At 44.0% G+C, this 27,527-nt stretch overlaps 1 protein-coding gene and 1 pseudogene across 2 annotated transcripts in view; one reads left to right on the top strand and one right to left on the bottom strand.

The window, feature by feature from the left end:
* Positions 1-27,527, top strand: part of PTPRN2 (protein tyrosine phosphatase receptor type N2) — a 477,946-nt gene that overhangs the window by 11,145 nt on the left and 439,274 nt on the right. The window lies entirely within an intron of this gene.
* Positions 271-717, bottom strand: LOC136405786 (non-histone chromosomal protein HMG-14 pseudogene; annotated as a pseudogene).

Genomic DNA, 27,527 nt, shown 5'->3' with positions numbered 1-27,527 from the left:
TTTGTGTTTGTTATAGGATATAAAAACTATCCCCCTTCTCCATCTAGGGAATGTTAAGCTGACACCCAAGACAATCAAAGCCTCCCATATTCATATCCCACTATTTTCTGGTTGTACCAAAAAATAAACAACCAGCAAATGATTTCACCTCTTAAAAAAAGCATTTATACTTAAAAAAAATGAGATAAGGTGGAATTCCCTCCTTCTTAAAAATGTTTCTAGAGCTACTAAAAAACTTGCATTTACAAAATAGTTGATAAGAATATTCCTCTGGATTATACAAGAAGGGAGACAGGGACCGCTGATAAGATGTGGTGTAGGACATTAATCAGACTTGGCTTCTTTCTCTCCTGCTTCATCTGAGGCTGGGCTCTTCTTGTTTTTAGTGTCTCCATTTTCCGCAGGCAGATCTTCTTTAGGTTCCTGGTTAGCCACTTCAGCCTGTTTCCCCTTTGCTCCCCTTTTCCCTTTTGATTGTACTTTTTTGCCTGCAGATTTATCCTTTCCGGCAGCCTTTTTGGGTTTCGTTTCCACTTTTGCAGGAGCAGGTTTAGCTGACAACCTCGCTGATCTCCTCTTGGGTTCCTCCTTCACCGACCCCTCGACGGAGCTGACCTTCCTTTTAGGCATCGTGGCAGCGGGGCGGGCGCGTGCTGGGTGTCTTCGTGATCCTGGGCTGCCTGGCCACTGCCGCTTCTCCCGCCGCCCAAACTGCTCGGACCCTCCTGTTTCAGGTTTTTAAGGAGACAACTGTGGGCTCTGGATTGATGCCTATTCCTGTTGTTTGTTCCCCATAGGTCACCTGTTTCTTCCCAGCAGCTTTTCTCTTGGAGGAAAAAAAGACAAGGAGAAGCAGCCCCCTTGCTCTCCTCATGGCTTTTGTAAGGTTCCTTGGGTTATACAAACCCTGGCCTATTTGTTGGGGGTGGGGAGGACTCAGGTGTGTGCACTCCCCTCCTTGCCCTGTGTCCTCATTCTGCTACTGTTGGTGTGATGTGTGGCTCACTTTGCAGCTTGTTACTCCTCAGACAAAACCCTGCAGGGATTTCTTGGGGAGAGGGAGGGATGTTGGGGGTCCCCATGTGAAACCCTTGTACTGTGGGAGACATGCTCTGGGGCTTGCTCAGCAAGGAGTCCATGTTCTCAGCCTCTAATATCTATTTCACACTTGTGACCTGGAATATGCTTTAGAAAAAATGCTTTGTGTCAGAGCTGAATTGAACAGAGAAACTGTGATGTCAGAAGCAAAACCATATAGAAACTTTCAATTCTTTTTTTTTTTAATTTTAACTTAATTTAATTTTTTTACAGAGACAGAGAGAAAGTCAGAGTGAGGGATAGACAGTGACAGGCAGACAGGAACGGAGAGATGAGAAGCCTCAATCATCAGTTTTTTGTTGCGCATTGCGACACCTTAGTTGTTCATTGATTGCTTTCTCATATGTGCCCCAACCATGGGCCTTCAGCAGACCGAGCAACCCCCCGCTTGAGCTAGAGACCTTGGGTCCAAGCTGGTGAATTTTTGCTCAAACCAGATGAGCCCACGCTCAAGCTGGCGACCTCGGGGTCTCGAACCTGGGTCCTCTGCATCCCAGTTCGATGCTCCATCCACTGCGCCACCACCTGGTCAGGCGAAACTTTCAATTCTTATAGAACCAATTTGGGACTGAAATTCCTCTTCTGGCAGGAGCCTGGCAGGGTCCCTGTGCAGGGTGACCCAGTGCACAGGTTTTACTCCACCTGGTGGTTACTCCCAAGTCTACTGTACACACGTCTCCCTGGTGACCACACCAGGCCTTGGGGATTCTGTTTGCTTTTGCCTTGTTTAAGGCAAGAAGAAAGTACTTTAAGAGGGTATATCAAGTGAGGATAATGAAAATCCAGAGAATGTTCTTTTTCAGGAGTCTTTCAAAGTGGGAGCCTAAGCAGAAGGAAGCATCTTTTAAATCGAAAAAACCTCTTTTAGAATAAAGATTAGATTCTTAGTTTTTTCTCCTAAGAAGTGGGATCTAGTTATTTTCTAATTTCTATAACAATTTCCAATAGTTGTCTATTCCCAACATATAATGAACTTATATATTTTTTTCTTTTTTTAAAATTATTTTTATTCATTTTAGAGAAGAGAGACAGAGATAGATAGATAGATAGATAGATAGATAGATAGATAGATAGATAGATAGATAGAAGGGGGAGGAGCAGGAAGCATCAACTCCCATATGTGCCTTGACCAGGCGAGCCCAGGGTTTTGAACCAGCGACCTCAGCGTTCCAGGTTGATGCTTGATCCACTGCGCCACCACAGGTTAGGCCAATGAACTTAGATTTTAATTTATACTTGTCATAGAAGATGTGGGTGCCCACACACAGATCAAATAACTAGAAATGTGTAAATTACATTGCTGGTACATATGGAATTCATATGATGAGCACATGCCTAGAAGAATGGACCAAGGCAATATCAAAATGACAGTGTGGGAGTGAAAAATTAGTTAGTAAAGACTATGGTAGGTGTATAAGGGACAAAAAGAATATGAATCTTTAGTAAGACATTAGATTCTTCTTGGTTATATCTATGTTGTATCTTTAGGAAGTAAGGTGTAGTTCTCAAAGAACATCTTGATTTAGTGCTATTATGGGAAGAGAAAAATGTGCATCAACTGAGAATGTGGATATTTATATAGATATGCTGCTTCTTATTATCCAAAAGTTTTGAGATAGTGATGTAGATGTCAAATTCACTTTAGGGCACTAGTAAACTATATTATTGAGATATCAAAAAGTCTATTAGTAACATGAAGAGTGGTATGTTCAGTCTAAATTGACATTGCTGAAGAATATATAGCATTTGTTTAACGATTAAATGTTTTCCTTAGGAACTCTGAAAGAACAACAGATATCCAAGGTAAATTTAAAGTCAAGCACTATGGATAAAAAGAATGTTTGAGACCATTAGGGCTGATCTTATATAAAAATAATATCTCACAAAGACTGTATTTTAAATGGATACTAATTCCAAAATCAAAGCCTCATTTTAAAAGATTTACCCAGGCATGGATATATTGTTACCATATTCCAAACGTTGTACCAGTTCCTCTAGAATATCAAAGATGCTAGGATAAATGGTCCAACAGAGATAGGACAGCCTTCGTGGGCACTGAGGCCCAGCTGTGAGCAGTGTCATCTTGTTTGGATAAGGCTGACAGGGTCCTTGGGCTCTTGGACACTAGAGAGAAGAAAGAGCCATCTCCTGGAGGAAGGTGGCATGTTACAGCATCCAGGTGGCTTCACAGTTGTTCACATCACTGACCAGGACCAAACAAAATGACATTTTGAGGGAAATTTGGATATTTATCCTGTGTCAGCTCCCTGTATTCTCACTTTGAATGAAGAACTTCAGTTTTCCACTGAATTATACAAGTAGCCAGCTAGGAGAACCTCTGGTCAGAACAATAGACTGAGCAGCTACTGTGTTCCAGGACTTGTACCAGGTACTAGACATGCAAATATGAACAAGGCAGTGTCCCTACCCTCTAGTTCCCTGCCTTCCAAAACCTTCTGTACCCTCCAGAACCTTCCCTCCCTTCAGGAATGTTTTCTGCCTCTAGAATGCTCCCTGCCTCTAGAACCTCCCCTCCTTCTAGTACCTTCACTGCCTTCCAGAGTAGACCCTTTCCTGCCTCTAGAACCTTCTCTGCCTTCAGAACCTTTCCTGCCTCCAGTAGCTCACCAGGATCTTTCTCTTTCCCATGTGTTCCTAGTGTTTGTCCTATAAAGAAATTTTATTAAGTTAATTCACTTAATGACTCTAGAGAACTATTTTCCATGCCACATATACTGTCCTTGGTTTGGGAAGCTCTTCTGTGTCTCCACATGAGAAGACTTTGGTGATTAAGTACTGCATTTTTTATTCCTTGGATATTTACTTGGTTGTGTTTTCTAATTCTTGTCAGGAAATGAAAGTAAAGTGGCGCCTATGAAAGTGGATTTTACCTTTGGGACCCTTAAGAAATAGTTGCTTTTCATTAGATGTGCCTACAAACATGGGCCTTATTTAAAAAGAACAAGAAGCGAACACAAAAAAATCCCAGATTCTTCAACAGACAGAATATAATGAAATGAAATAAGGAGCTGGAGTGTAGGTCCTGCTTGAAAACTCACCACACACAAAGCTTGTGCATGGGGGACTGGGGCACTGGGTGTCCAGGACAGCCTGTGTCCTGACCTACCTCCCCTCTTCTTCTTTATGGTGTTTATGACTTTGCTGTCTGGGGCAGCTGCTTGGGTGAAGGAAGAAAGCTCTTCTATAAACCCCTAAAAATACATAAAAGCATCTCAGCTTCTGTGCTGTGATCTGTTTCCTTAGGCACAAACTGAAGTTGACCTCAATCCACCAGGACATAAAGTGTTCATATGCCAGCATGGAGTGGCTAAAAGATGACCCATCATCTTTAGGAGCCCTTGCTGATGGGTGATGAGTTTAGGGCCTGCAAGGTTGTTATCTGTTTCTCCACTCTGTGCTTTGCTTGGCTTGTGTTTGGAATTGATGACCTTTGGCTTCTTCTCTGGGCTGTGTCATAAATTACCAACTAGGAAAAACAGAGAGTGAAGTGTTTGTGGAAAGGAAATGAGAGTGAGAAAGAAGGGCTCGTGTCTGGCTTTGGCACGCTGGGCAGAGTGGGCAGGCGTGAGTGCTCAGCTGTCTTGTCCTGACCTCACAGAGCAGCTTATGATGTCAGGCAAGCTGAGCCCTCCAGGGCCCATGGTCCATGCTGAGCAAGGTCCCTCCACAGCTGACAGTACCTGATTCTGTGGTGGATTTGAGGACTGCATTCACATGTTTCCTCTCCTTGACAGCTCCATTTTGATTCAAAAAACCCTGTGTTCATTGCCCCAGGGGGTATTTCTGATATGTGAGGTTCCAGGTGGAAGCAGCACCCCTTACTTAAATCTGGCAGAGAAGCAGGGGAACTGGGACCCAAAGTGGGTGAAGGCAGAGGGGAGGAGGGTCAGGGAGATGAGGCTACCTGGTTTAGGAGGAGTGAAGGCCCAGGAGACAGGGGTTACTATAAACTTTCTAACCCAAAGGAGGAGACAAACACTACGCTGAGCAGGTGCTGCTTGATCTCTTGTAACACAACTTACCCCCAATCCCAGTCTTGGCCTAGCACTCTGCGTTTTCTGATGGGACAAAGTGGGAGGTGTTTTAGACAAGATGGTGTGTGCTTACTGTGAGTTTGCTTAGAAGCTTGGGGGAGCAAAGGGGTAGAATGCAGGCAGTGGTGGCAGAATGTTGGTAAGTGGAAAAGACAGAGCAGCTGCAGAGAGATGAGGCCACTGTGTCCTGTTGCGTTTTGATGGTGAGGTGGCTGCTTTTCCAGCAGGAGAGCAGCAGATGTTTTTGTGTCCCATGGCCTCCCCGTTCCTCTTCCTGGACAAGTGATTATATTTCTCCTTTTATAGTAATGGCCAGGCATCCATGTCTTTGTGGGCAGCATGGTCAGGTGGACACACATATGCCCAAGCTTACCAGTCTGCCCTGTGTCTGGCTCTGTCCCAGCCGCCAGGCAGGAACATTGTGTTAGGTCCTCGAATGTCAGAGAAGCAGAGCCGGTTTTGTGGAGCTCCAAACTCGATTTCTCTCTAGATCACTTAGTGATGATCCAGTTCTGGGAATTCAATTTATACTTTCTTACAAAGTCCATTTATAACTTGAAGATCAGCGTATGGGGGATGTACACCCAGGGGGTGACCAGTGTGGGTCATTTCCCTGAATTTGGTCACCTGGTGAGGGTGGAACAGATGTGGTGTTCTCAATGCAGAAGGGACAAGTGACTGGTTTCCATCAGGCTAGATTTATTTACTTTGAAAGACATTTTAATATTTTGAGATTATATATATATTTTTTTATGTTAGTGATTTTTTTTCTTTTTCTTTTTGTAGCGTGATGATCTCATCAAAGGCTAATCTTTTTATTTTTTTCAATTACATTTGACATTCAGTATTTTATTAGCTTCAGGTGTACAGCATAGTGGTGATTAGACATTTACAAAACTTATGAAGTTATCTACCTGATACCGTATATAGTAAGTATAATATTATTGACTATATTCCCTATGCTGTACTTTACATTCTCATGACTATTTTATAACTACCAATTTGTACTTCTGAATCCTTCACCTTTTTCACCTATCCTCCAACCACCCTCGTACTTGGCAACCTGTTCTCTGTATCTGTGAGTCTGTTTCTGTTTGTTTATTTTGTTTTTTAGATTCCATATATAAGAAAAATCATATGGGCCTGACCTGTGGTGGTGCTGTGGATAAAACGTCGTCCTGGAGCCCTGAGGTCACTGATTTGAAATGTTGGGCTTGCCGGATCAAGGCGCATACGAGAAGCAACTATGAATTGATGTTTCCTGCTCTTCTCCTATTGCCTTTCTCTGTCTCTCTCCTTGCTCTAAAATAAATAAGTAAAATCTTAAAAAAAGAAAAAGAAAAAGATACATACATTCTTTTGTTCATTGCAGCACCATTAGTGTCCCATGTTGTCACAAATAATAAGATTTCATTCTTTTTTATAGGCGAGTAATATTCCACTGCTGTATATGTACCACTAATAATGCTGCAATGAACACAGGAATGTATATATCTTTTTGAATTAGTTGTGGGGGTTTTTTTGGTTCTTCTGATAAACACACAGAAGTGAAATTACTGGATTATAAGGTAGTTCTATTTTTAAGTTTTTGAGGAATCTCCATACTGGTTTCCATAGTGGCTGCACCAATTTGTAATCCCACCAACAGTGCACTAAGATTCTCTTTTCTCCATATTCTCACGTTGGTGAGATTTTTGTTGTTTTGTTGATTTATTTTTTTTTTTAGTTTTTTTAAAATTAATTTTAATGGGGTGACATTGATAAATCAGGGTACATATGTTCAGAGAAAACATCTCCAGGTTATTTTGACATTTGATTATGCTGCTTTCCCATCACCCAAAGTCCAATTGTCTTCCGTCACCTTCTAAACTGGTTTTCTTTGTGCCCCTCCCCTTCCCCAAACCCCTCCCTCTCCTCCCCCCACCCCATAACCCCACACTCTTGTCCATGTCTCTGAGTCTCATTTTTATGTCCCACCTATGTATGGAATCATATAGTTCTTAGTTTTTTCTGATTTACTTATTTCGCTCAGTATAATGTTATCGAGGTCCATACATGTTGTTGTAAATGATCCGATGTCATCATTTCTTATGGTTGAGTAGTATTCCATAGTATATATGTACCAAAGCTTTTTAATCCGCTCGTCTACTTACGGACACTTGGGCTGTTTCCAGATCTTCGCTACTGTGAACAATGCTGCCATAAACATGGGGGTGCATTTCTTCTTTTCAAACAGTGCTATGGTGTTCTTGGGGTATATTCCTAACAGTGGTATAGCTGGGTCAAAAGGCAGTTCGATTTTTAATTTCTTAAGGAATCTCCATACTGTTTTCCATAGAGGCTGCACCAGTCTGCATTCCCACCAGCAGTGCGGGAGGGTTCCCTTTTCTCCACATCCTCGCCAGCACTTATTCTGTGTTGTTTTGTTGATGAGTGCCATTCTGACTGGTGTGAGATGATATCTTATTGTGGTTTTAATTTGCATTTCTCTAATGATTAGTGATGTTGAGCATTTTTTCATATGCCTATTGGCCATCTGTATGTCCTCTTTGGAGAAGTGTCTATTCATTTCTTTCGCCCATTTTTGGATTGGATTGTTTGTCTTCCTGGTATTGAGTTTTACAAGTTCTTTATAAATTTTGGTTATTAACCCCTTATCAGACGTATTGTCAAATATATTCTCCCATTGTGTAGTTTGTCTTTTTATTCTGTTCTTATTGTCCTTAGCTGTGCAGAAGCTTTTTAGTTTAATATAGTCCCATTTGTTTATCCTGTCTTTTATTTCACTTGCCCATGGAGATAAATCGGCAAATAAATTGCTGCGAGAGATGTCAGAGAGCTTACTGCCTATATTTTCTTCTAAGATGCTTATGGTTTTACGGCTTACATTTAAGTCTTTTATCCATTTTTTTTTTTTTTTTTGCATTTTACCGAAGCTAGAAACGGGGAGGCAGTCAGACAGACTCCCGCATGCGCCTGACTGGGATCCACCCGGCATGCCCACCAGGGAGCAATGCTCTGCCCCTCTGGGGTGTTGCTCTGTTGCATCCAGAGCCATTCTAGTGCCTGAGGCAGAGGCCACAGAGCCATCCTTAGCGCCCGGGCCATCTTTGCTCCAATGGAGCCTCGGCTGCAGGAGGGGAAGAGAGAGATAGAGAGGAAGGAGAGGGGGAGGGATGGAGAAGCAGATGGGCGCTTCTCCTGTGTATCCTGGCCAGGAATCAAACCCGGGACTCCTGCATGCCAGGCCGACGCTCTACCACTGAGCCAACCAGCCAGGCCGTCTTTTATCCATTTTGAGTTTATTTTTGTGAATGGTGTAAGTTGGTAGTCTAGTTTCATTTTTTTGCAGGTAGATGTCCAATTTTCCCAACACCATTTGTTGAAGAGGCTGTCTCTACTCCAATGTATGCTCTTACCTCCTTTGTCAAGTATCAGTTGTCCATAAAAGTGTGGGTTTATTTCTGGGTTCTCAGTTCTGTTCCATTGATCTATATGCCTGTTCTTATGCCAGTTCCAGGCTGTTTTGAGTACAGTGGCCTTATAATATAACTTGATATCAGGAAGTGTGATACCTCCCACTTTATTCTTCCTTTTCAAGATTGCTGAGGCTATTTGTGTTCTCTTTTGGTTCCATATAAATTTTTGGAATATGTGATCTATATTTTTGAAGTAAGTCATTGGTATTTTAATTGGTATTGCATTGAATTTATAAATTGCTTTGGGTAATATAGACATTTTAATGATGTTTATTCTTCCTAACCATGAGCATGGTATATGCTTCCACTTGTTTGTATCTTCCTTGATTTCTTTTATCAATGTTTTATAATTTTCTGAGTACAAGTCTTTAATCTCCTTGGTTAAATTTATTCCTAGGTGCTTTATTTTTTTGGTTGCAGTGGTGAAGGGGATTGCTTCCTTAATTTCTCTTTCTGACAGTTCATTGTTAGTGTATAAAAATGCCTCTGATTTCTGAGTATTAATTTTATATCCTGCCACCTTGCTGAATTCATTTATCAGGTCTAGTAGTTTTTTGATTGAGACTTTAGGGTTTTCTATATACACTATCATATCATCTGCAAATAATGATAGTTTTACTTCTTTTCCAATTCGGATGCCTTTTATTTCTTTTCCTTGTCTGATTGCTGTGGCTAGGACTTCCAGAACTATGTTGAATAAGAGTGGTGAAAGGGGGCACCGCTGCCTTGTTCCTGATCTTAAGGGGATTGCTTTTAATTTTTGCCCATTGAGTATGATGTTAGCTGTGGGTTTGTCATAGATGGCCTTTATCATGTTGAGGTATGTTCCCTGTATTCCAACTTTGCTGAGAGTTTTGATCATGAATGGGTGCTGGATTTTATCAAATGCTTTTTCTGCATCTATTGAAATTATCATGTGGTTTTTCTCCTTTCTTTTATTTATGTGATGAATCACATTGATTGATTTGCGAATATTGTACCAGCCTTGCCTCCCAAGAATAAATCCCACTTGATCATGGTGTATGATTTTTTTCATATATTGCTGGATTCAGTTTGCTAATATTTTGTTGAGGATTTTAGCATCTAAATTCATCAGGGATATTGGCCTATAGTTTTCTTTATTTGTGTTGTCTTTGCCTGGATTTGGAATCAGAATTATACTCGCCTCATAAAAGGAGCTTGGAAGTCTTCCTTCCTCTTGAATTTTTTGAAATAGCTTGAGAAGGATAGGAGTTAGTTCTTCTTTGAATATTTGATAGAATTCACTTGTGAAGCCATCAGGCCCAGGACTTTTCCTTTTTGGGAGTTTTTTGATAACTGTTTCAGTCTCATTTGTTGTAATTGGTTTGTTTAGGTTTTCTGATTCTTCCAGATTGATTTTTGGAAGACTATATGTTTCAAAGAATTTGTCCATTTCATCTAGGTTGTCTAGTTTTTTGGCGTACAGTTCTTCACAGTATTCTCTTATAATATTTTGTATTTCTGTTGTGTCAGTTGTTATTTCTCCACTCTCATTTCTAATTTTATTTATTTGAGTCCTCTCTCTTTTTTTCTTGGTGAGTCTGGTTAAAGGTTCATCGATCTTGTTTACCTTTTCAAACAACCAGCTTTTGGTATTGTTTCTTTAGCCTCTATGTCATTTATTTCTGCTCTGATCTTTATTATTTCCTTCCTTCTACTAGCTCTGGGCTTTAATTGCTGTTCTTTTTCTAGTTCTATTAGATGCAAGGTCAAGTTGTTTATTTGAGCTTTTTCTAGCTTCTTAAAGTCTGCCTGTAGTGCTATGAACTTCCCTCTCGGGACTGCTTTTGCTGTGTCCCATAAATTTTGAGTTGATGTATGCTCATTATCGTTCATTTCTAGGAATTTTTTTATTTCTTCTTTGATCTCATTGTTAACCCATTCATTATTTAATAACATGCTATTTAGTTTCCAAGTGTTTGAGTATTTTTCAGTTTTTCTGTTGTGGTTGATTTCTAGTTTCATGCCACTGTGATCAGAGAAAGTGCTTGATATGATTTTAATCTTCTTAAATTTGTTGAGACCGCTTTTGTGCCCTAACATGTTGTCTATCCTAGAGAATGTACCATGAGCACTTGAAAAAAATGTATATTCTGCTGCTTTAGGGTGAAAGGTTCTGAAGATATCTATTAAATCGAGTTGATCTAGTATATCCTTTAAGTCTGCTGTTTCTTTGTTAATTTTCTTTCTTGAGGATCTATCTAGTGATGTTAGTGGGGTATTGAAATCCCCTACTATTATAGTATTGCTTGCTGTTGATCTCACCCTTTACATCCATCAAAGTCTGCTTTATATATTTAGGTGCTCCTATATTAGGTGTGTAGATATTTATAACGGTTATATCTTCCTGTTGGATTGCTCCCTTTATCATTATGTAGTGACCTTCTTTATCTCTTACTATAGCCTTTGTTTTAAAGTCCATTTTGTCTGATATTGCTACTCCAGCTTTTTTTTCATTTCCATTCATGTGAAATATTTTTTCTATCCTTTTATCTTCAGTCTATGTGCATCTTTTGTTTTAAGGTGTGTCTCTTGTAGAAAGCATATGTATGAGTCCTGTTTTCTTATCCATGCAGCTACCCTATATCTTTTGATCTGATCATTTAATCCATTTACATTTAAGGTTATTATTGATATGTAGTTGTTTATTGCCATTTTATTCTTTAAAACTGTATTCCTCTTTTGCTATATTCTTTTTCTCCTTTGATCTGTTTACAACAGGCCCCTTAGCATTTCTTGCAGCCTTGGTTTGGTTGTAGTAAATTCCTTGAGTTTTTTTTGTCTGGAAAATTTTTTATTTCTCCTTCAATTTTAAACGATAGCCTTGCTGGATAAAGTAGTCTTGGTTGTAGGCTCTTGTTCTGCATTACTTTGAATATTTCTTGCCATTCCCTTCTGGCCTCAAGTGTTTCTGTTGAGAAGTCAGAAGTCATCCTTATGGGAGCTCCTTTGTATGTGATAGTCTTTTTTTCTCTAGCAGTTTTAATATTTTCTCTTTATCACTTAGCTTTGGTATTTTAATTATGATGTGTCTTGGTGATTTTTTTCTTTTAAGAACTGATTATTATAGCATGTGGTAAGTTCTTTTTTTTTTTTTTAGGGCTTTTTAATTGGAAACAGAAACATTTGGGAACCTTGTTTAATTTCCCCCAAATTAAAACATAAAGGTTACTAGTCTGTGAAATAAAAAAAATTGACACCTCTATTTTAAATATTTCTCTTTTTTTGTTGTTTAAATTTTATTGAGATATAATTGACATATATATATATAGCACAGTATAAGTTTAAGTTGCATAGCCTAATGACTTGACTTACATTATATTTTGAAATAATTCCCGAGTAAGTTTAATTAATATCATTATCTCATATAGATGCAAAAACGAAGAAAAAAGAAAAAAAAATCTTTTCTCTTGTGATGAGAACTTTCTTAACTTCCAAATATACCACACAGCAGAGTTAACTGTGGTCGTCATGTTGAAGGAATATTTCTATGAAATTTGGAAGGTGAATGAGGTCTGTTTCAGGAGTATTTGCTTAGGATTTGTGGCGAATCTCACAATTTTGAGCAATATAAATCAAGCTATGATTGACACCAATATTTGAAGACCTCTTTCTCTGCTGGTTTCCTTGCCAAGTTGGAGAAAGGAAATCTTGTCTAAAAGTTTTATTTTTTCCCTCCTAAACCAAAGATCCCAGAAGGAATCTTTTTTTTTTTTTTTTTTTTTTTTTTGTATTTTTCTGAAGCTGGAAACGGGGAGAGACAGTCAGACAGACTCCCACATGCGCCCGACCGGGATCCACCCGGCACGCCCACCAGGGGCGATGCTCTGCCCACCAGGGGGCGATGCTCTGCCCCTCCTGGGCGTAGCTCTGCTGCGACCAGAGCCACTCTAGCGCCTGGGGCAGAGGCCAAGGAGCCATCCCCAGCGCCCGGGCCGTCTTTGCTCCAATGGAGCCTTGGCTGCGGGAGGGGAAGAGAGAGACAGAGAGGAAGGAGGGGGGCGGGGTGGAGAAGCAAATGGGCACTTCTCCTATGTGCCCTGGCCGGGAATCGAACCCGGGTCCCCTGCATGCCAGGCCAATGCTCTACCGCTGAGTCAACCGGCCAGGGCCCCCAGAAGGAATCTTTTAATGTTTCTACTGTCTCTGGGAGTAACAGAGGAAAAAAACTAAGGGGTTTTATTATATTATGAGTAACCAAATTATCTACTTATATAAAATAAGAAAATTGAAGTACATGTATTCATAAGTATATAGTTTATGGACATGCTTTTTTTAAAAATGTTGACTTTATTTATTTATTTTATTTTTTACAGAGACAGAGAGAGAGAGTCAGAGAGGGGGACAGACAGGGACAGACAGGAACGGAGAGAGATGAGAAGCATCAATCATCAATTTTTTGTTGTAACACCTTAGTTGTTCATTGATTGCTTTCTCATATGTGCCTTGACCATGGGCCTTCAGCAGACTGAGTAACCCCTTGCTCAAGCCAGCAACCTTGGGTCCAAGCTGGTAAGCTTTGCTCAAACCAGATGAGCCCATGCTCAAGCTGGTGACCTCGGGGTCTTGAACCTGGGTCCTCTGCATCCCAGTCCGACACTCTATCTACTGTGCCACTGCCTGGTCAGGCTGGACATGCTTTTAGTAAATGAAAGTCACCTTCTTTTATGCATGTCTTAGTAACAGTAACGGATGTACTAGCAGCATGCTGGTCATTTCTGTTTCAGGATGACCACCATTCCCCACATCTGGGATGGAGAGGACATGGCACCTGTATCCTGGGCTGGAACCCTTTCAGATTCTTCCCCTTCCTGAGAGCTCCTGACATTTCCCCACTCTTCATTGCTGACTGCTTCCGGCATGATGCCTGCCTCTTGTCTCTGTCTCGAAGGGCTGTGTCCCTGCCGGATTCATCTTCCTCCTGCATTTGCAATCAGTTAATTAACTTGGATGTTGGGTTACTTGCCTTGGGGGTTGGGCCAGACCACTCAGCTCATGGCAGGAACTTGTGCATTTGTCAGATAATGAGTGGGCCTGCAGGTCTGCAGAGAGCCCACCGAGGCTCAGCCTTGACATTTCACATTGCCAGAATGAAAAGCCTTCCTAAAATAAATGCTGCCTGTGTAATGTCTAATATATTCTGTGTGGAGGGAGGAAAATGCAATCACAGGCACAGCCCAGCCTCAGCCTGTTTGTCACAGTGACAGAACATCCTGTCATGAGCTCAGGAATTTTCTGGCCTAGAAAAGATCTGAATAAATACCATAAATACCCGGGGAAGCACAGAGCAAGATATAGTCATTCATTCAGTGGAATGAAAGCCATTTAGCCTCCTTTAATTTTGATCATTTTTGTGGTTTTACTGTTTGCTTATAGACCCGCCATAAAAACAGTGGTGTCAGGTAACCTGTGATACCAGGAGCTAAACTGAGAAGGACGTGGGGCTCTTCTTTACCCTCTTCCTCACCGGAAGAAAACGATGAAGAAAAATCCTTTACTCTTTTGGAGACATTTAAAGGAAGGAAATCCAGAAGCTCATAAAGGGCCCAGTTTCCCTAGTCCAGGGCCCCCTCACCTTTGAAGGTCACAGGCATGGAGAGGGGTCTACAGTGTCACTGCAGACCTCTGTCTCATGTTCTCTTCTTGGAATAATAAGACCTTCTGACATCTGTGGACAAAAATGTAATTTGGTTGATTTTCAAAGCCATCAGAGCTCTTTATAATCTCAGTGAAAGGTTCTGAGGAAGTTAGTGTACTCAGAGGCTGGCACTGCGGTTGATAAGTGGGCTTCGTCTGGTGACAATGAAGTCATGAACATCTCTGTGCCTCTGGATCCTTGTTTGTAATGGGATGGTTGTGGTGAGGCTTGGCTGTTTCTGTTTATTGTGTGAAGTTGTGACATGGTAGATTGGCATCCTGGCCCCCTAACGCCCACACTTCTGGTCCCAAGGCCACAGATCCCACATGAGAGGGATCTGAGTTTGGGGTCCTTAGGGCCCTGGGATTCCAAGGGAAGCTGTACTTTTGTGGGCATGACCACTTAGTGACAGACAGGATGGACCCCACATAGGGTAGAGATGATTGGGTTGGGTGTGGGGGGGGCTCTTTCTCCCTCAGAATGGGTCTTGGCTATCTGTAAAGCTCCCTTTCCATATTGTTGTATTGAAAGTTGCCTATTTAGCTCTGTTTTGACAATCTATGTCACATAGCCACAAATATTGCGGGTATGATGTGTACTCTAAAAGTTAACCTCTGTGGCAAATACAGTCAGATTCTGCCCTGCAGACCAGCATGCAGTGTGGGTTCTCTCTATCCTGGGAACCATGTGGTTTTATGAAGGAGAAACCTCATGCTTGTTTGTTCTTCCTTGCTTCTCTTCCCACAATGTGGTTTTCCAAGCTGTGCCTGCATCCCTGGGCCATGTAGGATTTGTAGAAAGGCAGCACCAGGGACAGGGGTCTCCCTGTAGTTTCTCTTGAATGCAGATCCCACTAAGAAGCAAGCAAGCTTCCAAAGGGACTGCATGGCCCCTGCTTGCCCCAGTGCCCAATTCTTGGGTTTGCTCCAGCAAGGCCTTTATTCTCCTTTGTGTTCCTGGCTAATTTAGGCCACAGAGGCTTTCTTGGGGCTTGACCTGCTGGATGAGCCAGTCTCTTTGGGCCTTACCTGACAGTCTCTTTTCCTGTCCTGTAAACAAACATATACCACATAAAGCTAAAGCAAAAACAATTCTAAACAGAGATTGAGTATTCAGTGGGAGATGAGAGGATTGGGCAGCTGTTCCTACGGGCACTCAGCGAGACTGGCATTGGAATCGGGTGTAGATGCCTGGCTCCCTGCTAATGCTACACCTGGGGCTGAGTACTATTCATGTTCATGCTTGGTCTTCAAGCTTCAGAGCCGTTAGGTGATCAATAAGGGAATTTGGGGACCATGAGAGAATGATGTAGCCCTACTCCCTTGACTTCTTGGTGGGAATGGAGTCGCCCCCACTTCTTACAGGGTGGTTAGCTGTATCCATCACAAAATACACAACTCTATTAACTGAAATTCCACTTGTAGAAATTTGCCCTACAACCTTGTCACACACATGTGCAAAGGTGTTGGCATGAGAATCTCCACTGTTGCCTTATTTTTGTTAGACTTCTAGAAACAACTTATTATTTATTTAATTTTTTTGTGAGAAAACACTGGTTAAATGCATCACTGCATTCATATAATAGAATCTGGCAACTATTAAAAAATGGAGTGGAACAACCTCTAGAGATTTAGTTAATAATATAGTCGGTTGTGTGCCTGGCACTGCTCTGTGGTCTTTATTCATATTATCTTGTTCAGTCCTCAGGGTGGCCCTGTGATGTTGAAACTATTACAATGTGTGTTCCATAGACCCACTCAGGCACAGTGGCTTCAGAACCTGAGTTCTTACCCGCTTTAATAAATATGCAAATATAAAGAATGTCACTAATGTCAGGTTATAAAAAAACATACATATATTCTGTAAATAGAGAAGAGCATTCATTAGAAAATAGAAATCTTGGCCCTGGCCGGTTGGCTCAGCGGTAAAGCGTCGGCCTGGCGTGCGGGGGACCCAGGTTCGATTCCCGGCCAGGGCACATAGGAGAAGCGCCCATCTGCTTCTCCACCCCTCCCCCTCTCCTTCCTCTCTGTCTCTTTCTTCCCCTCCCGCAGCCAAGGCTCCATTGGAGCAAAGATGGCCCGGGCACTGGGGATGGCTCTATGGCCTCTGCCCCAGGCGCTAGAGTGGCTCTGGTTGTGGCAGAGCGACGCCCTGGAGGGGCAGAGCATCGCCCCCTGGTGGGCAGAGCGTCGCCCCTGGTGGGCGTGCCGGGTGGATCCCGGTCGGGCGCATGCGGGAGTCTGTCTGACTGTCTCTCCCCATTTCCAGCTTCAGAAAAATACAAAAAGAAAAAAAAAAGAAAATAGAAATCTTTTTGAAGAGCTCACTATCTTTTCAAAGTTTATTAAGAGATAAGAGGAAAGAGAGTGAGACTGAACCTAAGGTCCTCTTGGGTGTCTTGGGCCCCTCTTGTCCCCAAAGCAGGCCACACTTGGCCTCATCTCAGGCCATGGTTTGCAGAAGGGGTGTGGGCCTGAGCTGATGAGGGTGCTCCAGTGTTGGGGCAGGAATGTATATCCAGCTTGCCTATCTGAGCTGCCTGGAGCAGCTGATGCTGTGTGATTAGCTCCATTTAGGAGAAGTATTCATTGTAATAAAGCCGTATTTCCAAGGTTTTATAAGCCAGTTTTCTCAGCTTGCATCAGCTGGGTGCTGGCATGACCTCACCCAAATTTCAGGTTATGAAACATCATGGCCAATTTGCAAACTGCTCTATGAATAAAACTTGCATTTTTTTTTATGCTTTCGGTTCATCCTGATGTGCCCTACTGTTTCATTCTGTCCTTCCTGTGTCAAATTTCAAGAAAGGATCTTTGATGAATAGTTAATGCTGGGTGATAAGTCATGATTCTGCCCCCTCCCATCCCCAGGTCTTGAGCTGCAAGTCTGCCGTCTTGCCTTGGTGGCTGGGGTTTTAGCTCTCAGGTCACTGATGCCAGTGGGCACTTTCTTTGCTGGCATGAGGCAGCAAGAGTTCTCTGTGCATGTTGGTTTGGCCACAGTGTACAGTGCCTCTGCAGCCAGGTACACACTTCCTGTCCCAGGGAGCATTTGCTATGGGAAGTACTGGGCTACTAACCTCCACTGTCTGCTGATGCTGGGGTAGAGTGAGACACATTCCATGTCTTTGATGGACCTGTACTCGGTATAAAGAAGCCTTTTTATGTCTTCAGTTTGATATTTAGTTAATGTACTTCGGTCTGCATGTGCGCTTGAACTGGGTCCCATTATGTTTTGGCACGGGCCCCGGCAGCATTCATCACATCATTGATCCTGAATTGCCCACTGCAAGCCTCCCAACTCTGTGACTGTGAGGTTGGTGGTACAACGAGGACATGCTTCATGAATTATTAAGGCCAGGGTAATTGAAGAGCTTCACTCTTATGGTATGTTATTCAGCACATTTTTCTCTTCAGGCCTCCCCAGCAAGGTGTGGGCATTCGTGTGAGGATCAGTGGTGTGCTTTAAGTGCTAAATGGACTATTAATAATAGGGAACTTTAACTTAATGCTGACTTTATTTGTGGGAGGAGGGGGGTTGTCTTAGTGCAGACAGGCTCTGGGCATTCCTGCATTAACTTGACTTTTATTTGCTACAATTGTCACTGTTGATTTCATTACCATATCTCAGGCAAAAGGAAGATGCAGGTGGGGCTGTCTGCCCCTCTCCTCAACTCAGAAAACTTGTACTGGAGGTCACGAGAGCTTGGAGGATACTTGTCCATTGGCCTCTGTGCTGTTCCACTTGGCACCAGGGAAAGGGTGATCGCAGTCGAGGATCTTGCCACTGTTGAAATGTTTAAAGGGATTTCTGTCTCTGAGCACCTTTCTTGATGACCATGACTACCCAATCCGTGGAGTTCCAGTCAAGTATTGGCAGCAGGAAGCCAATGATTTTTCAGGAGTGTCATGCCTGCCCAGGGTTCTCTGTCCACAAGAAGCATTTTGTCTTGCACAGAGATTCTCAAACTAAGATGTGACTGAGTAGGGGTGTGTGTGTGGGGGGGAATATGTGTGTTAAAATGTAGTTTCTGAGTCAGGTTCAGCACCTCCAAGGTCACATTTAAAAGCAGGGAATCAGTGTGAAGCTGAGGGAGTAAGCAACATACACCCCTGTTTTGGGGGGTCAGGGAAAAATTTCAGCTTGCATTAAAAGAAAAAAATGAAAAGATGAACTGCTGGTGTGTGTGTAAAACCACTTATTGTTTTCTTTAAAGTCTCTTGTATTCAATGAAAATGTACAGATATTGGAGGTTGCTTGTAGTCATCAAAAGTGGACGTTTTCCTGTGTTGCAATAGAAAGACTTTGTTGGGTTTCCTTTCCAAAGAGTTGCTAGGGTGCAGACCTGAGGCAATGTGCTTTTCTATAGCAATAGGTGTTGCAAATTTGTAATTTAAAAAGTACCCTAAGCCCTGGCCGGTTGGCTCAGCAGTAGAGTGTCACCTAGTGTGTGGAAGTCCTGGGTTCGATTCCTGGGAAGGGCACACAGGAGAAGCGCCCATCTGCTTCTCCACCCTTCCCCCTCTCCTTTCTCTCTGTCTCTCTCTTCCCCTCCTGCCACCAAGGCTCCATTGGAGCAAAGTTGGCTTGGGCGCTGAGGACCGCTCCATAGCCTCCGCCTCAGGTACTAGAATGGCTCCAGTTGCAATGGGGCAATGGCCCAGATGGGCAGAGCATCACCCCCTAGTGGGCATGCCGGGTGGATCCCGGTTGGGCGCATGTGGGAGTCTGTCTGACTGCCTCCCAGCTTCTAACTTTGGAAAAATACCCCCCCCCCCCAAATACCCTAAATGTTCATCAGAATTGTTGGGGTTGTTACTTCTAGAACCATTGAAAAGTTCTGGCTACCAGGAACTATAGGAATAGTTTAACAAATGCCCTGTTCCACTTAATCTTTCTGAATTTTTGAGATTTATTTACTTGGTCAAGTTTGCAAGGGTGGGGGGCATTTGTAAAATGAGAAACTTGGGCTCTCAGACCTGGCCCTTCACCAGCAGAGCAGTTCTAGTTTATAGAGTACTGCCCACGTGTGGTTTACCAGAATGGATCAATAAGCCTTCTTGCTGTGGACAAACTAAGAACATTGAGTTAATTCACAAATGCCATGTTGCACCTACAGGAGCAACATGTGGGCAGGAGTCTCTTATATGCAAATTAGGAGTTGCTGTGATAGTTACTTGCAGAGTTAGGCTGCTGACTTCTCTCTTAAGAACATTTAAATGAGGCTTTCCATTCATTTTTTTTTTTTTTTTGATAAATCAGGTTAACTTCAGGGATGACACAAATTGTGCCTGTTGATTTCTGTTCTCAAAGGGTTTCGTATTAAGATCTGTGTCCTCTCTCATGGCACATGGTAGGTTTCCTTATCTGAAAGTAAGGTGAGTGGACATACCTGCATCATAAGGTTACTCTCAGGATTAGACGGAATGCCATCCCAAGTGTGCTATATCGGGGGGGGGGGGGTGGTCACTGTGATAATGGCAAGGCCTGTCCTAGGAGACAGGTATCCTGCAGTACTTGTTTCCACAAGTGAACGAATAAGCCCAGAGAGGGCTTGGCAGGTTAGCAAGGGGAGTGAGGTGGGGCTCCAGGCACCCAGGAATGTTATTTTCACATGATTTGTGACCTGCACTTTAAGACTCCACCAGCTGTATACCTACCGTTGAAGAGCTGGTGCCAACCCATGGAACTGGGGCCAGGCGCAGAGGAGGGCTTCTGGGAGGTCCTGACAGTCACTCTCCCACAGCAGGTGACACCTTCACTGACAGGTCTTTTGAACTTCCTTCTGAACATTGTTCTCCATCAATAAGGTGGCAGTGTTTTAGGATTCTTGTTGTGTATCTTTTGATGTTGACACATGGAGAAATGTTACCAACGTCCCTGCGAGCGGGAGGTGAACTGGAGCCCTGCAGGGCTGCCGGAAGGACAGGGGCAGCTGGGCCAAGAACTTCCTTACAATAGCTGTTTTTTAAAAATTTATTTATTAATTTTAGAGAGAGAAGAAGAGAGGGAGAGAGACATAAATATCAGTCCATTTCTAGGTATGCCCTGACTCATGTTCAAACCATCAACTTCTGCGTATTAGGACAATGCTAAGCAACCGAGCTATCCGGTCAGGGCAGAACAGCTGTTTTTAGCTGTCTGATGCCTGTAGTGTTCCTGAAAGCTGTTACAACTCCTTCATTTTGCAGAAGAGCAAATAGGGATCTGGGGCTCAGTGCAAGTGCCAGGCCTGTAAGCCGAATAAGGTAGGAGCAGTTCTCATGCCTGGCTGGTGGGGTCACAGTGCAATTTGTCTTCCTCATATGGACACTTCAAGGAGCAAAAGAGGTACTATTAGTGATTTTTCTAGGCCTGAGGGGGCTGAACTGTGCCTCAGAGAGTCGGAGGGTGCAAGTCCCCCAGTGCCTGCTCCAGACCACTCAAATGGCTGTGGCAGCTTCCCTGAAGGAGGGCGTTCCCTCAGACCACAGGAGTCCCTTTGAAGCTGCAGGGACAGTGAGTTAAAGTGTGAGAGATGCAGGCCACACTTTGCCAACAGATTGGGTGATGGACAAACACTGCATTTTAGGGATAGGTCCTGTGGTTTTGTTTACCTTGCTCTAAGACCACTTGTGCTACAGGCTTCAAGGAATCCTTTTAAAACATTATTGGGGTGACATTGTTGTTTTATTTAATATTTTCTTGACAAAAATAATGGCATTCCAGGAACAAAGCCCAGAAAAGGCATGGCACCTGCCAAAAGCTACACAAGACCCAGAGGCATGGCCATACTTACTGGGGTTCGGGCTGTCACCCTGGACAAGCTGACTACTTTTGGCAGCCTACTTAGGCTAGAGCAGCTGACCAGAAAGAAAGGTTACTAAGGTTACTATTCTTTTTTTTTTTTTTTGACAAAGAGTCAGAGAGAGGGACAGATAGGGACAAACATACAGAAAGGGAGAGAGATGAGAAGCACCAATTCTTCACTGCAGCTCCTTAGCTGTTCATTGATTACTTTCTTATATGTGCCTTGACTAGGGGGCTACAGCACAGTGAGTGACTCCTTGCTCAAGCTGGTGAGCCTGTGTTCAAACCGGGTAAGCCGACGACCTTGGGTTGTTATTTTTTTTTAATTTTTTTAAATTTATTATTTATTCATTTTAGAGAGGAGAGGGAGAGACAGAGAGAAAGAAGGGGGGGGAGGAGCTGGAAGCATCAACTCCCATATGTGCCTTGACCAGGCAAGCCCAGGGTTTCGAACCGGCGACCTCAGCATTTCCAGGTCGACGCTTTATCCACTGCGCCACCACCTGGTCAAGCGAAAGGTTACTATTCTTATGGGAGTTGCTGTCTCAATATTAGAGACTGCTGGAGCACCTCCAGGAGGACTAGTGTGTCCACAGGGTCTGGCCTGGCATTCTGAGGCTGCCTGCTGAATGGGATAACTCCCCTCCCGGTGGTTGTGGCCAGTGTGGCTAGAGCAGAGCATGGGGAAGAAAGAGCAGGGCCAAGGTCTCCCGTTCTTAGCTGATACAAGAGTACAGTTTCATCCCCTCACAGGTTTTTTGAAAGGGAATAAGAGCAGTGTTGAGAAAAAAACTGGAATTATCCCTGGAACCCCACATGTGTGGCACCCTCTCCTGCATTCTGAGCATGCCCGGGTATCTGGATGTCAGAAGCAGCAGATGCAGTCCTTACCTTCAAGTAGCTCAGTTTTCCTGACCTGCTGGGTTTTACTGTCCTACATCTTGTCTGTCCTAAATTTATCCTTCCCAAGTTCAGGAGCTACCTCAGTTCACAGGGTAACCCTACTGGTGCCCTTCTCCTGGTTTCAATGTCTCCAAATGAAGAGCTCACTTACATTGACTCCCAATAACTCTTTGACTTCATTGAGGCAGATTCCAACACTTGTGCCTTGGGGGCTCAGTGTGAGGAGGCCAGAGTCTTCTGGCTAAATTTGACTGTTCTTACCCAGCAGCACGTTTGTGGCTTATCTAGGATTTTATTTCCTGCAGGGAGAGGAGGTGTTTGTTTAACTAAGGCGTGAGCTCTGGTTCAGGCTCAGAAGCAGCCAGTATTAGGGTTGCTGTGTTCTCCCATTCACATAAGTGAGAGCAGCAGTGTCCACATGTGAGGAGACAGGAGGATCTGTCTGAATTGTCCATGGAGATAGGGCTGCTCTCAGCCCACCTACTACGTCTTCAGGAGTTTCCATGGAGGGTGTAGGATTACAGTGGCATTTTCCAGAGGCAGTGCTTCCATGCGCTGGTTGGACGGCTTCCTGAGGATGACATTGGAGCTTTAGTGGCCAAGCTGAACAGGGTGAGGTCTGGAGTCTGGATCACCTGGTGTCACAGGGGCCTCCCTGAGGGTCCCTGGGGTCCACAGGGGCCAGAGTGGGGAGCAGTTCAATTCTAGGGTGTAATGAGGACAGCCTTCTAGAGTATGGGGACCATGAGCAGGTGCTTAATTTTATTCATGTCTAATCACCACTGTGTGGCTGTGTTCTCCTTGGAATTCCTCAATATCCTGTGGGTTACGCATTGATTTGGATGAATGGCCAGCACTTCCTCCTGGCCTGCACAAGCATCTGAGTGGGGCTTGTCTAGAGGACGGGCAGGAAGTGACTGCCTGGTTGCTCCGATCTTGGATTTGGCTCGATGCTGTCATGGTTACTGATACTGGGCTCCTACTTTGTGCCCTCTGGGTTTCCTTCTCTTGGAGTTTATAGATCTGTTGGCCTTTGTGAATCTACCACCCTTGCATTATTTACGGAGGAATTTTATCCATAGAAAGTAATCTCCTGAGGGAGGAGGAACAAGTATTCTATTTTATGTTTCTGCCTTCCAAGTGCACACACAATTTTAAACTAGATTTTTATGCAGGGACAAGAATGCCTACACTAGGGGCTTTTCAGCATGGGAGGAGCCTGGGTGTCCCAGGTTGCTCTTGGCCTGTGTTGTCCGGGTGCAGCCACAGGTTGGCACAGTGCCCCACCTTCACTTCATCCCAGCTGGGCACATGGTATTGCTGGCTTAACAGGGTGGATCCCTGGCCGGTGACAGGGACCCATTTGAAGATCATGGAAGCAAGTCTGAGGGGCTCTGGTCTCCCAGAAAAGTAAGTGAAAAGAAAGCAACACCGAGAAGAGTTGACCTCCCTGCATAGAAGGAATGTCATGGGGTGGAGTGGGGTGCAGAGGCCCTTTGGGATGGGGAGCAAGCATACTGGCAGCACTACAGATCACCAGGGGCTGCTCAGCTGCGTGGCACCACACTTGCTCTCGATTCTGCCAGCTGTGGTTTTGTCTGGGTGAGGGCACTAGATGCCCACACCCACCACATACACCCTGGTGAGTGTAGTGTGATGATGGTGGTCCCAGCCTTAGAAGACACATGTGAACCCTTCTCAAGTCCTAACCCCTTCTGGCTGCTGGCACTGGGGCCTCTGGGTGGGGCTAACGGCTGGGAGTTCTATCCATGCTCATCCTGGCCAGTCTCTTCCTATCTAGTTGGCTCTTGGAGCACTGAAGAGAGAACTCATTTATTATTACTCGGGGGACAGAGGCTGCCTCTGTCCAGTGACCACCTGCTCTCAGACAGTGACATATTGAGCGCAGCTAGCTGGACGCACCTCCAAAGGCATTTACATGTTGCCATCAGTGATTTATTAAAAGGTTAAAGCTGTGATCAAAGCTCCTGCTGCAGGGACCTCCCACCTCTGGGGCAGGTGGGAATCTCAAGATCCTGGGAAGTTCTCTTTATGTTGAATTGAAGCCGACTCCTCTGTACTTTTCACCCAAGAGAGAGAATTAAATGTTTCTTCCCAGAGGACATAACCAGTTTCCAAATCTTTGATTTCTTGTCACTGTTTTTCTTTGATGTCTGGAAGTCCCCTTAAAACGTGAAGCAGGTTTGATATGAGTCTCCAGCCACATTGCTGTCCATTTAGTTGGAGGGACTCTCACAGGGTGAAGGGCCCTGAGGCAGCTCTCTTGGGATCTACTGGACATTAGGAGAGGACCTGGGATTCTACTGGAGGGGCTTACATGCTCCCTTTCAGTCTACATTTCTGAGTCTCAGTTTCCTGATATGTAAAATGGAGAATGTAGGGCTTACCCCATAGGGCTGGGAAAAGTAAGGAAAGTGACTAATGTAGAGCATATCACTGGAGACACTCCGTAGGCCGAAATTAGTACTCATACTACTCAGCTCTCTAGTCAGCCACAGGTCAGCTGCCAGCTGCTCCAGGTCAAACATTTTGGCAAAGATTATTGAAATGCAGATGTTCCAGTTAAAATGTAAATGCTTTGCTAACAGAAGTGACAGTTATGTCTTAATAGCAAAGTGAGCTCTGAGCTTCCTGGTAGCCAAAGCAAAAAAAAAAAACAAACAACTTATCAGATTACACATGAAAAGAAGTACTACAAAGAAACTGGACATGCCCTTTTGCCTGGGCAAAGGTCCTGGGAATGTGAAAAATAACTCAGTGAACTGGCCTCAGACCCAGACAGGCCTGGGAGAAGTGTGCCCACCTGTACCAAGAAGGACAAGCCAGGCCTCACAGTGAGGACGCAGAGTGTGAGGTCCAGCCTCAGGGTCTTGTTCCTTTAATAAATGGTTCCTAGCTCACCTGGCTCCAACTCTGCGCTGGCAGAAGCCTGGAGAGGCTGAATGGAACGATGTACACCACCTGTTCATCGCTCCTTCTGGAAAAATCCTCTTGGTGAGATACCTGTGATGAGACAACATCCAGACAGGAAGCAGGATGGTTCATTACCCAAATGCCAGCAGACTGAGTGGTTTTCATTGATTTTTACTTGTCTAATTTCCCCTCGATGTAGGTTGGCTAGACGGTTTAGTACAGAATTTGGGGAGTTCAGCTATTCTTATTAAATTTTTAAAGGGAGGGTGGAGACCTAAATTAGAAAATTAAGTAAAAGCTTAAAAAGAGAGAGAACCCCCAAACAAAGCTGACTGGATAATGAGAAAGGCTCCACACTCCAGCAGATGGACAGGGGCTGAGTGTCTGTAGGTAATGGGCTACTGGGCAGGACAAACAGCTTCACGGGAGACATGGGGGACGTTCTGCACCTTTGGAGGGGCTGAGGCATCTCCTCACTTGTGGCTTATTATTTTTCTGGGCAGGATTTTAGGGGAAGAGGGAGTTCCAGGTTCCATCTCTGCACAGCCCCACCCTTTAAATGCCAGGCTCACAGCAACTGCTGGTCTTCCCTTTATTGCTACCTGAAGAAAACGCCAGCCTTGGCTGGCAGACACCTCTCCCAGATCTTGGAAGTGGAAAGGCTGCACTGAGGAAGGAGCACAGGGTCCAATTAGTGTGGGCTGTGGTGGGAGGAGAGGTGTGCTCCTGGCAGAGAAGGGGTTCAGATAAATCGCTCAGGACAGTCTGCACACCTGACTGTGCTCTTGGCAAAGGATTGGGAAGCTGTTAGCGAGGAAGTAAAATTGGCTACTCTCCAGCCTAGCCCTTGGCACCCTCACTGCCCACAGAGACCACTCGGGAAGGGGCTGAAAAAGCAGGCTATCAAGTTAAGGATCAGGTGAAGGACACCAAAGACCTGCCTTGGAGGATATCCAAACGCTTTCTCTCTGATGAACCTGCAGAAATCACAGATTTGGAACAGGAGGCTGTCCCCTCCCCTCAGGTGCAAGCTGGGCACGCAGATAAAATGTAGTTTTGGATAATGCAGCGAGATCATGTTTATGTCTGCGTGTCCCAAAGTGCAAAAAATTGTTATTTTAAATGTTCCGTCATTTTGGCAGGAGGTTTTTAAAAATTAAAAATAAGTTTTTGGATGGTGCAGTTACCCTCACTCCTGTCTTTTCATCATATACCAAGTGTTTTTAGTTACCATAGAAAGAAAAATATAAACCACCGGGGTTATATGTAGCATTCAGACCTTTTAGAGGGTTTTGTGAAATCAGATCATCAGTGAGAGGACAGCCTGCTTTTTCAGCCCCTTCCCGAGTGGTCTCTGTGGGCGGTGAGGGTGCCAAGGGCTAGGCTGGAGAGTAGCCACAGGAAGCTTTGGCCTTCCCTGCTTAGGGCTGTTATCTGTTGGCTCATACCAAACAGAGTGGTTATCAACATGTATCAGCATTGCATGCAACATAACTTTAAAGATTTTCAGCCTTAATACCTGACAAATTGATGAAAAAAATTAACATTAGAAGAAGAAAGGTTTGCAGGATTTCTGACAGATTGAGATAGTTGGGTTGAGCATCAGACTGAAAGACAGGAGAGCTGGCAGCTGCTCTTCCTCCTCCGTTCACTGGAAAGTGCTTCAGGCAGATGCTGTCCTTGTGCTTCGCTTCGTTCTCGCCCATAAGTGACACACTGCAGAGCCAGGAGCCTGCCTGCCCAGTCGGCATGTGCACAGCTTATTGATGTCCCATATAAGAGTGAGAAATCAATAAGAAATAGAAAAATAAGGATGCTAGTTTCTTGGAATGGATAAAAAATCTAGAAAACATATCCAGTTTTTTTAAAGACTGTGACTAAAGCTACATAGACATTTTTGTCTCCTGTTGTTCTTTAGGGATATATTTGATAACTATGTAAATGTTGATAATTATAATGCATATGAATTGGTGGTTTGTAAATGAATGCTTGTAATAAAGTGCATATGTGGTCTAACATAGGTTAGACCAGGCTTGCTTCATGAATTGGTTGAACCAGCTGTTATTTAGTGGCAGTTCTGTTACCCTGAGTCCCACTCAAGTGCCCTGCACACGAGTGGGGTTTTGCTGTCTTTGTGTTTCTCCAAAGTTGCTGCCCTTCCCCTTCCACACTCTCCTTCTAAGAGCACTGCTGCCCTTTTTTGAGTCTCAGCTGTGGCAAGGTTAGCAAGTATTCTGATTTTCTTCAATTCACCTAGCTAAACCTTAAAAGAATTAACTAATGCTCATGACTTGGAAGAATTATAGCCAGATTTTGCGCAGAGTTTGTGAAATGGTAGCCAGACGGCTGTGGAATCAGAGTATTTACTCCTGAGAACCGAGGTAGGATGCTGTTCTGTGTGTGCTCATCTCACTGGGGGCCTGACTGCCTCTGTCTGTGGGAGTGACACCCATGCTCAGGACAGAGGGATGCCAAGAGAAGGAGCACTACGACCCCGTGGATGGCAGTTTCTGGGGCAGGAATGGGCAAATATCCAGGGGAATAACTGTTGATGTGCTGGCATTCGAACTTTAACTTCACAAAACAAGTTATGTGCTCTGGGCAGGT

This window comes from Saccopteryx leptura, chromosome 5 (genome assembly GCF_036850995.1).
Source record: "Saccopteryx leptura isolate mSacLep1 chromosome 5, mSacLep1_pri_phased_curated, whole genome shotgun sequence".
In the NCBI taxonomy this organism is placed as follows: Eukaryota; Metazoa; Chordata; class Mammalia; order Chiroptera; family Emballonuridae; genus Saccopteryx; species Saccopteryx leptura.
The sequence above is the reverse complement of the archived record's forward strand: the minus strand, read 5'-3'. Positions and strand labels throughout refer to the sequence as shown.